Raw genomic sequence first — 10,392 nt, 5'->3', positions numbered from 1 at the left:
CAGGTACTCACTGCCTTCCACAACCACATCAAAATTACAACTAAAATATAGCAAAACAATAATTCAGATTGAGAATAGAGATTCCAATAGCAATCAAGGTTCAACTACAAGATTGCACACAGCCCACACAGTGGCGCACCTAGTGTGTCCAGCTCAGGTGACTGGGGAGGCTGAACCACTGTACCCTACAGGACACCTACTACACAAGGTCACTCTACCAATTCCAGGAGACATAGTAGCTCTACCTAATACATAGAAACAAACACAGGGAAGCAGCCAAATTTCAGAGACAAATAAACAGGTCACAAATGAAAGAAAGGGAAGCAAGTAAACAGTACAGAGCTGACAGCCATGGTTATAAGGTTACTCAAGGATCTTGATGAGACTTTCAAGGATCTTAGTGAGAATGTCAATGACATGAAAAAAGACCAGTCAGAAATTAAGCATACACTAACTGAAATAAAGAACAATGTACAGGTATTCAACAGTAGAGTAGAAGATTCTGAGAATCAAGTCAACCATTTGGAATATGAAGAAGCAAAAAATACCCAATCAGAAGAGCAAATAGAGGGAGAACCAAGATGGTGGCATAGGTAAATGACTGTACTCACTGCCGCCCACAACCATACTAAAATTACAACTAAAATATAGAACAACTATCATCCAGAACCACTGGAAAGCTGGCTGAATGGAAGTAAAGAAGAAAGCACACTCAGACTGGTAGGAGGTGTGGAGTCACAGAACGGTAGTCTGGTCCGGCACCCACGTTTGCCTCTTTTTTAATCAGGAGGGAGATCACCTCTGTGGAGGCCACCAGGAGGAGTGAGGAGTCCCAGCCCCACACCAGACCCCCCAGCCCAGGGTCCCAGAGCTGGGGAAAGAAGTCTCTATGGGCAGTAAGAACTACGGACTGTAAAAATGGAAGAAAGCAGTACGGCTTGGGGCTGAGTGACACATAGGCTGCTGGAGACCCAGCTGCTCCTCTTAAAAGGCCGGCACCACAAGCTGAATTTACAAATTCCCGCTTCCTCTGAGCTCCAGTGCCAGGCAAGGCTCTGGGGACCCAGACACATATGGAGAGAAACTGGACTGTCTGGCATCAGGGCAGGAACTTAGGAGTGGCTTTCTTCCAGATGGAGGTGCTTGCAGTGGTCATTATTCCCATGCTGGGACCTCCCAGGTGCAGGGCTGACGGGCAGCCATTTCTGTTTGCTCCACCCTGGTGATTCCCTGAGATCCCGCCCACCCAATTTACAACCCCACCCAAGCTCTGTGTAGCAGCTTTTGCATATGAATGGTCTGTCCTTTCTCAGGTTAAAAATCTGTCAAACAAGCTGCAGTTGGGTCAGGGAGCCCCAAACTTATCAATAAAAAGCCCAAGACCTGGCACCAGCACCAGCCTGCCTTGCTTCACAGCTGGGCTTCATCTGGGCACTTCCAAACCCCATACAAAGAGGAGGAATCTGAAGATGTATCTGTAGCTTTTACTGGATGGTCTCAGGTAGTGGCTGACTTTGCACCTCCCTGGAGACCCAAGAGCCAGTGTACCCAGTGGTCAGTGTGAGACCATACCAGATTACAACTCTACACATCCATAAGAGACACACTCAAGGGGCAGATTCAGTGAGCACCAAAGCCCCACTGAAGCAAGTCCTGTTCCATACAGGTGTCTCTTGCACAGCAGCTCTCCCACTGCAGTCGCAGCTGGTCCCCACAGCCAATTGGCCTGGAGGTCAATTCCTCCCAGTAACACCAACAAGGCTCAACTGCAACAAAACTGTGCACACAGCCCACAAAGGGGTGCACCAAGAGTGTCCACCTCAGGTGACTGGGGAGGCTGAGCCACTCGGCCCTATAGGACACCTACTACAGAAGGCCACTCTATCAACTCATTTGCAGCTACCCAATACATAGAAACAAACACAGGGAAGCAACCAAAATGCAGAGACAAAGAAACATGTCACAAATGAAAGAAATGGAAGAAAGCAAACGACTGGATATAGAGTTCAAAACTACAGTTATAAAGTTGCTCAAGAATCTTCTAGAAACCTCCAAGGAACTTAGTGAGACTTTCAAGGATCTTAGTGAGAATGACAAAAAATGGAAAAGGAACAGTCAGAAATTAAGCATACACTGACTGAAATAAAGAATAATATACAGGCATTCAACAGTAGATTAGAGGATCCCAATAATCAAATCAATGATTTGAAATACGAGGAAGCAAAAAACACCCAACCAGAAGAGCAAAAAGAAAAAAAGAATTCAAAAATATGAAGATAGTGCAAGGAGCCTCTGGGACAACTTCAGGCGTACCAACATCCATATTATGGGGGTGCCAGAAAAAGAGAGAGAGCAAGATATTAAAAACCACCCTAGCTGGTTTGGCTCAGTGGATAGAGCATCAGCCTGCAGACTGAGGGGTCCCTGGTTCAATTCCAGTCAAGGGCACATGCCCAGGTTGCAGGCTCGATCTCCAATAGGGGACATGCAGGAGGCAGCCAATCAATGAATCTCTCTCATCATTGATGTTTCTATCTCTCTCTTCCTCTCCCTTCCTCTCTGAAATCAATAAAAAATATATTTTTAAAAAAAGATATTAAAAAGATATTTGAAGAAATAATGACAGAAAACTTCCCCTACCTGGTGCAAGAAATAGACTTACAACTCCAGGAAGCACAGAGACCCCCAAACAAGAGGAATCCAAAGAGGACCACACCAAGACACATCATAATTAAAATGCCAAGGGCAAAAGACAAAGAGAGAATCTTAAAAGCAAAAGAAAAAAAACAGTTAGTTGCCTACAAGGGAGTACCCATACGACTATCAGCTGATTTCTCAATAGAAACTATGCAGGCCAGATGGGAGTGGCAAGAAATATTCAAAGTGATGAATAGCAAGAACCTACAACCAAGATTACTCTACCCAGAAAAGCTCTCATTTAGAATTGAGGGTCAGATAAAGAGCTTCATAGACAAGAAAAAGCTAAAGGAGTTCATCACCACCAAACCAGTATTATATGAAATGTTGAAGGATGAAGAAGAAGAAGAAGAAGAAGAAGAAGAAGAAGAAGAAGAAGAAGAAGAAGAAGAAGAAATAAAAAATATGAATAATAAAATGGCAACAAATACATATCTATCAACAATCAAATCTAAAAATCAAAATAAATGAACAAGAAATCTAACAAAATAAACTGGTGAATAAAACAGAATCAGAGGCATGGAAGCATGAAACAGACTGACAAGCCTCAAAGGGAAAGGGGGAGGCAAGGGGTGGGAAGAGATTAACCAAAGATCTTACCTATGGACACAGACAGTAGGGTAGTAAAGGTCTGGGGTGGGGCAGGAACCAGGTGGAGGGGGGAAATTGAGGTAAAAGATGGGGGGCATCTATATATATAAAAATGCCCAGCAACCAGAACAGCGGAATGACCAGAATGACCGGTGGCTATGACCAGCAGCCAACCAGCCTGATCTGGGCCCTGATCAGCCCCTCCTCCAGCCGGCCACGGCCCGTCCCCACAGCTTGCCCTGCCTGCTCAACCCCCTTCGGGTGGACAGGCTGTACCCCACCCATGCACATATTCATGTGCTGGGCCTCTAGTATTCTCAATAATAAAAGTTTTTTAATGTTATGCTATTCCTTCATTCTTCATTATTCTGGTCCACAATGGGAGATGGTACATAAAAAAATGAATAGAACTGGATAAAAAAGTACCAATGGGCTTATTATGATTGTTTTTCTTAAGCATCTCTGAGTTTTTAAAAGATTCATACATGAGTTTATAAAAAAATATACTCATTTCAAGCCATCAAATACATTACTTGGTATTATAGAGGTTAATTTAAACCTGGGGGCTCTGAAACTGACTACTAAGATTCACCGCCCAGCACCAGCACTTACAGTGTGACTTTGAGAAAAATGTTACTTCTCTGTGCCTCAGTTTCCTCATTTGAAAGTAGAAAAAGTAAAAGTTGTGGAAAAGACAAAATGAGTAAAGCACTTAGAATAGTGTCTTGTATATAAGTGGCCAATAATATAAGGTGTGGTTCTTTTCAGTGTTAATATTTTTACCCTTGAGCATTAATTCTCAAAGTGTAGTCCCTAGACCCACAACATTAGTATCACCTGGAAATTTGTTAGAAATACAAATTCTCTGAGCCCAACCCAGAAATTCTGGGAGTCATGCATGGCAATAATTTGTTTCACCATGCCTTCAGGTGATTCTGATGCAGGCTGAAGTTTGAGAATGCCTCCATTGGCAATGGCCCTTTAGTAATGATTGGGTTCCCTTCTCTTTAGCTTCCTGCTCTTTACTAGCTGGTTAGCATTGGAAAGAGACAGTGGAGGCAGCAGGTCCACTTATAATCTTGTGCAGGCCCACTTGGAAGGCTGGTAGCACTGCTTCAATTGGAATGAGCAAGTGATTGAAAAGGAAGCAGTAGTAGGAATCAGGCTACACAAAGAAGGGAAGCCAAGTGAACAGGAAACCACAGTCCCAGACAAAGTACTTACCGCATAGCTACAGGAGAAGCTCGGATGTCAAGATTATAATAAAATCATGAATAAGGGACACCTTATTAGAACAAGGAGGCAAAATAACCCAGAGAAAATATGGACATAGACAATAGGGTAATGAAGGCCTGGGGTCGGGGGTGATGGCAGGATGGGACAGGTCAATGGGGGAGCCAGGGAACATGTAATAATTTCAACAATAAAGATTTTTTAAAAAATTTTTAATAAGCCAGACAGCCCTGGTTGGGGCTCATGTGGGAGGCAACTAATCAATGTGTCTCTCTCACATCGATGTTTCTCTCTCTCTTTCTATCCCCCTCGCTTCCACTTTCTCTAAGAATCAATGGGAAAATATCTTCGAATGAGGATTAACAAAAAATAAAAAATAAATAAGCCAGAGAAGAGATGAAATGGCCAGAAACATCAAGGCAGCTGAGCTGTGAAATACACTTCCCCAGCACACAGTGGGACTCTGAGCCCTACTGTGAATTTTGTTCAGTTATTCCTTAGGATAAGTGCTTTTAAAATCTAGATTACTGACTGTCACGATATTGAGGAGGTCTGAGATCTGTGGCTAACTATTAAGGCTGGGGATGAATGCCCCCCTGGAAATTTGAAGCTAGTTTTCTTGGTTGCAACCAGGAATGCCTAGACATTGGCTGCTATTCTTTTGATATACTAGATTTTTGTTGTTGTTGTTAATCCGCACCCAAGGATATTTTACCATTGATTTTTAGGGAAAGTGGAAGAGAGAGGGAAAGACAGAGAGAAACACTGATGTGAGAGAAACACATTGATTGGTTGCCTCCTGCACGAGCCCCAACTAGGGCCCAGGCCAGGGAAGAGCCTGCAACCAAGGAAGTGCCCTTGACCAGAATTGAACCTGAGACCCTTTAGTCTGCAGGCCGACGCTCTATCCACTGAGCCAACCAGCTAGGGCAATACACCAGATTTTTAGTTGTTCCTCTTAGCAATGATAAAGGATGCTCACTAAAAATACTTTAAAACGGTTAAGTTTCCTGAGCTTCAGACATACGGCCGAGCAGATTAGGAACTCAGTCATGGGTCTGAATGCTTGCTTTTGCATTTTGTGTAGTCCTGGAAACAATTTGGCTTTGTCACATGTCAATCTCACTAAACTGTTGAAAGACCACCCCTTTAATCTCTTCTCTGCCTTTTCCCCAAGACCAGGAATAACACTCTCTCCAGCACATGTTAGGTCTGGAGACTTCACTGTCCTGTTAGGGCACTGAACTGATGAAATATAAATCCTCAGAAGATGCTAAAAAAGCTGCTTTGTTCAACTGATTACACACCATTTTGCAAACATGTACATAAAATCTCACCTAGGAAGAAATAGTACCTTTGAGAAGTGGCTGTATTTGATGGTGCCACCTAATTCTTTAATATCTTCTTAGCTGAGCTGGCCCAAGTAGCTGAGTGATTCACATTCAGTGACTAAGACAAGATGTATATATTCATGCAAGGTAATATTATTCTGCCTTAAAAAGGAAGGATATTCTGACATATTCTGACATATGCCACAACATAGATGAACCTCGAGGACATTGTGCTAAGTAAAAAAAAGTCAGTCACGCCCTCGCTGGTTTGGCTTAGTGGATAGAGTGTCGGCCTGCAGACTGAAAGGTCCGGGGTTCGATTCCGGTCAAGGGCACATGCCCAGGTTGTGGGCTCGGTCCCCAGTGGGGGGCATGCAGGAGGCAGCCTATCAATGATTCTCTCTCATCATTGATGTTTCTATCTCTCTCCCTCTCCATGCCAGAGCATTACGTGTGTCACCACAATGAACAAATTTTATACTAAAAAAATCAATCTGAAATAAATAAAAATATTTTTTTTAAAAAGGAAAAAAATTCAGTCACAAAAAGACAAATGTTATATGATTCTACTTATCTAAAGTTGTCAAATTCATAGAAACAGAAAGTAGAATGGTGGTTGCCAGGGCCTGGGAGATATGGGAATGGAAGTTATTGTTTAATAGGTATAGAGTTTCAGTTTTATAAGATGTGGACAAAAAAGGGGGCAAATGCTAAACCTGTATGGCAGGCCCTACAAACTCAGACCAACCACACAGGATGGTCTGAACATAAAAATTCCTAACTAAATGCAAGTCATGGCAGGTGGTCACATCCTGGGCCTGTATCTTTCTTGACAAAGGTCAATTTTTACCTTAAGTGAGTCTGTCCATTGTCTTTTTACATCTATGGTAACATACCTTGGGATATCAGAGTAATCCCCTTTTTCTGGACCCCTCAGAGAACAGCCACTGCACCAAGGAAGGACTGCCTCACTGTTGTCTGGTTCCCTGCATACCATCTCCATGTGCTATAAATGTTCATTGTTAACTGTCCTGTACCCACCAATGTAAAAGAAGTATGTGCCTCTCCCATTTACTTTTATCCAATTTCAGAGATATATTTCTTGGCTTTTTTTTCTTCCTCCTCTTTAATCTACCACCAGTGAATTTCCTGGTGACCTCATCTTACATCTCTTCCTTTGATTGTAATGTATAAAATAATCTGCAAAACTGCCATTCTCCAGAGCATTAAATTTTACTCTCTGGCAATTGTCATCAGTTTGGCTCAAATAAACTCTTAAAAATTCTCTACCAGTTTGCAAGTTTCTTACTTTCACAAAAGGTACTGGGGATCTATCTGTTTCACAGCAATCTGACTATACTTAAAACTACTGAACTGTACACTTAAAAATGTTTGAGCTGCTAAATTCATATGTACTTATTTATTTACAACAATAAAAAGAAACTGTGTAGCTAGTGTTGGACATTACTTTGAATAAAGCACTTTGGATGTTTCTCTTGAAATTATCATGTTTTCTTTGATTACAAAATCCGCCATTATTAACTGGTAAACCTAGTAAATATGCTATTTACATCGTTATAAAATCAAATGTAAAAATTAAGAAGCAACCCCTAAAGGCCTATTTCTGGCATGGCAAAGTGAGAACCTCTAGGGTACCACAGTGAAATTGGTAAAATCACTTTTAAAAAATTCAATTCTTTATAAATGGTCTTTAGATTATATATAATGAAGAAACTTTTATTCAAGAAAAACTACCCAAACTCAGTGAGAACAATGAGAGTCTGTGGCATCTGAACATGAAAAACCCACTTCCTCCCCCATCCCAACTCACAGTGATAGAAGCTCTACTACAGAGGGATGCAGCTAGAAACGCAGGGCTCCCATCTCCCACCCAATTCCTACTCATAGGGCACAGGCTCCACCCTGGGTTTGGCACACTGAATATACTGGGATCTGATTCCCTGTAGGAAGCGGTTATAGGGTTAAGCCTTGGACTGACCTACTGGCAAAGTCACAAACAAGTCCCAGCTTGGAGGGCACAGTCCTCTAAGCATAATTAAGCTTGATCTTGTGACTGCTCCCTAGATCTTTCCTGGGTAGCTAGTGGCCTCTGGGAGGGGCAGCAAGTGCTGCCAAAACAAGTGAAACTTACAACAACATTGTAGATTACCTTGTTTGTCCCTGATTATAAATAAAGCCTCAGCTTTGCAGTCTGGATCTGTTCTGTGGCCTCAGCAAGGCACAGAAGATCCACCTAGACCAGTGATGGCGAACCTATGACACGCGTGTCAGCACTGACACGCGTAGCCATTTCTAATAACACGCGGCCGCATGCCAAGGATGAGACATTTGCTGCTCCTGAGGATGAAACATTTGCGACTAGAGTCTTGGAGTTCGTTTTTTCCTCAAAGTGACACACTACCCGAGTTATGCTCAGTTTTTTCGCGAAGTTTGACACACCAAGCTCAAAAGGTTTCCCATCACTGACGTAGACCCAGCTTTTTCTCTTTGTCTATCATTTCTCCATCCTTTGTCGCCCCCGCTCAGGCTCGTGAACCCTTGGCTGTGCTGGCGCGGCTCAAGTGGCGCCCAACACGGTGCTGAGTTCAGCCCAAGTGGCACTCAATTCGGACCTGAGTGTGAGGGAACTTCAATTGTCAGGCGAAAGGAGCCCCTAAGGCGTGCGCACGCAGTAAGTAAGGAAGGGGTACTGTACCAGACTAGGTGTAAAACATGGGAAATTCAGGATCACAGGGAAAGAATGTATGCGTACCCATGCTTAAGGCTATGCTCCAAGCAAGGGGCTGTTCTGTGAGATATGAACAGCTTTTCGATTTTTTGGAAAACCTGCCCATGGTTTTAAATATAGAGGCATGGGAGAAGGTAGGAAAACAACTTCGCGATCGTTATATAGCTGAAGGTCCAGAGGAAATGCCTGCCTCTGCTTTCAGTCTGTGGTCCCTGATTCGGGATTGCCTAGAGCCTACTCCAGAAGGGGAGTGGAGGAATGTGGCAGGGAAATGCAAATCTTGGCCAAATTGGGTGATTAGTTATTACTTTGGAAAGCAAAAAAGAAAGAAAAAAATTAAAATCTGCTGTTGAAACTTCCCCCAAAGTAAGCAGGATGTGAGGGAAGGGAAACACGGGGCAATCCAATATGGAAGCCCACTCTCTCAGTAGGCTAATTTAAAGTTTCCTTTCTCTCCATAAAAAAGTCTTAAAAATTTAGAAATGTGTCTGGAATTTCTGTGCTCCTGGGGAGAGAACCTCGCTGTAAGACAGAATGTGCACATGGTCTGATTTGGGACATTTAGATTGTCTTAAGCTGGAATCTCTCCGCAAAAGCTATAGAAAATGAAAAACCCAGAACTGGTTGTTGTTGTTTTTTTCTTTCCTAAGGAAAACAGCGAAAATGTCTACTCCAAAGAAATTCAAGCAAATTCCAGCAACAGGATTCACATTTCCATAATAAAGAGTAGTTTTCAAAATACTAATGAACCTTGTTAAAAAGTTAACATTTAAGGCCTTCAAGAAAATAAGTAAATTTGTCTTTGTTATAGAATTTATCCAAAGTAAATGCCTTAAAATAATTGGAATTGGATTTGAATCTCCAAACCTGGTTTTCCAGAGCTACTGGCAAATAAAAAGTAGTTTAAATTTGCCTCATAAAAAACCTAGAGAACAGAATTGAATTTATGTCTTGTATTTTTCTTAAGAATATAAAGTGTTATTAATCTAGGAAATGCTCAAAATATTAGTCCTGCCAGCTTTAAAAGTTCAAAGTGCAAATTAAATTGGGAGAAATTATATAGTTGTGGTAAATGTCTAAAGTATAAGAATTTATTTTTGAGAAAATAAGATATTGTGTTTTCTCTAATAATTAGGAATTCAAAATAAGTTGCTTATTATTTGTCTAATAAAAAAAGAGGATTAATTCTGTGATCCCAACCAAAATTTTTCTATGCAAAAACTAGTTTAAAATCTAATTGATATCTTAAAATAATTATTAAAAAATATTATAATCTTTAAATCATATATGGATATATATATATATATATTTGATGGTTTTTTTCCATGTTAAAATTTCAAGGTCTTAACAGAGATGATTCTTAGAAAGCTCCAAGGGCCCGGAGTAATACAAGAAATTTATTCCATCTTCTTAAAGGAAATCCTTTTAAATTTAACAGATCTAATATACTTGAAATTGACCGTGCCTGGCTAGCTCAGTTGGTAGAGCATGAGACTCTTAATATACTTGAAATTGCATGGAAAGCCTTATCAAATAAAAATTAATAAATATATTTTAAATGTTATGAAGGTTTTTTCCTCTAAGAAGGGAAAAATGAAGTAACTAAATATCTCTTATAATGCAGGATTCTCTGCATTGTGCTGGATTATGCATAGCACCTGAAAAAGTTCAAAGGACATTTCCTTTTTCTTATCTTGGCAGCATTATTGAGGGAAAAACAATAAAACCTCAGAAAATTCAAATTCGGACTGACACTTTACTTACATTAAATGACTTCCAAAAATTATTAGG

Source organism: Eptesicus fuscus, chromosome 3 (assembly GCF_027574615.1).
Source record: "Eptesicus fuscus isolate TK198812 chromosome 3, DD_ASM_mEF_20220401, whole genome shotgun sequence".
NCBI lineage: Eukaryota > Metazoa > Chordata > Mammalia > Chiroptera > Vespertilionidae > Eptesicus > Eptesicus fuscus.
Note: the sequence above shows the minus strand (reverse complement) of the source record.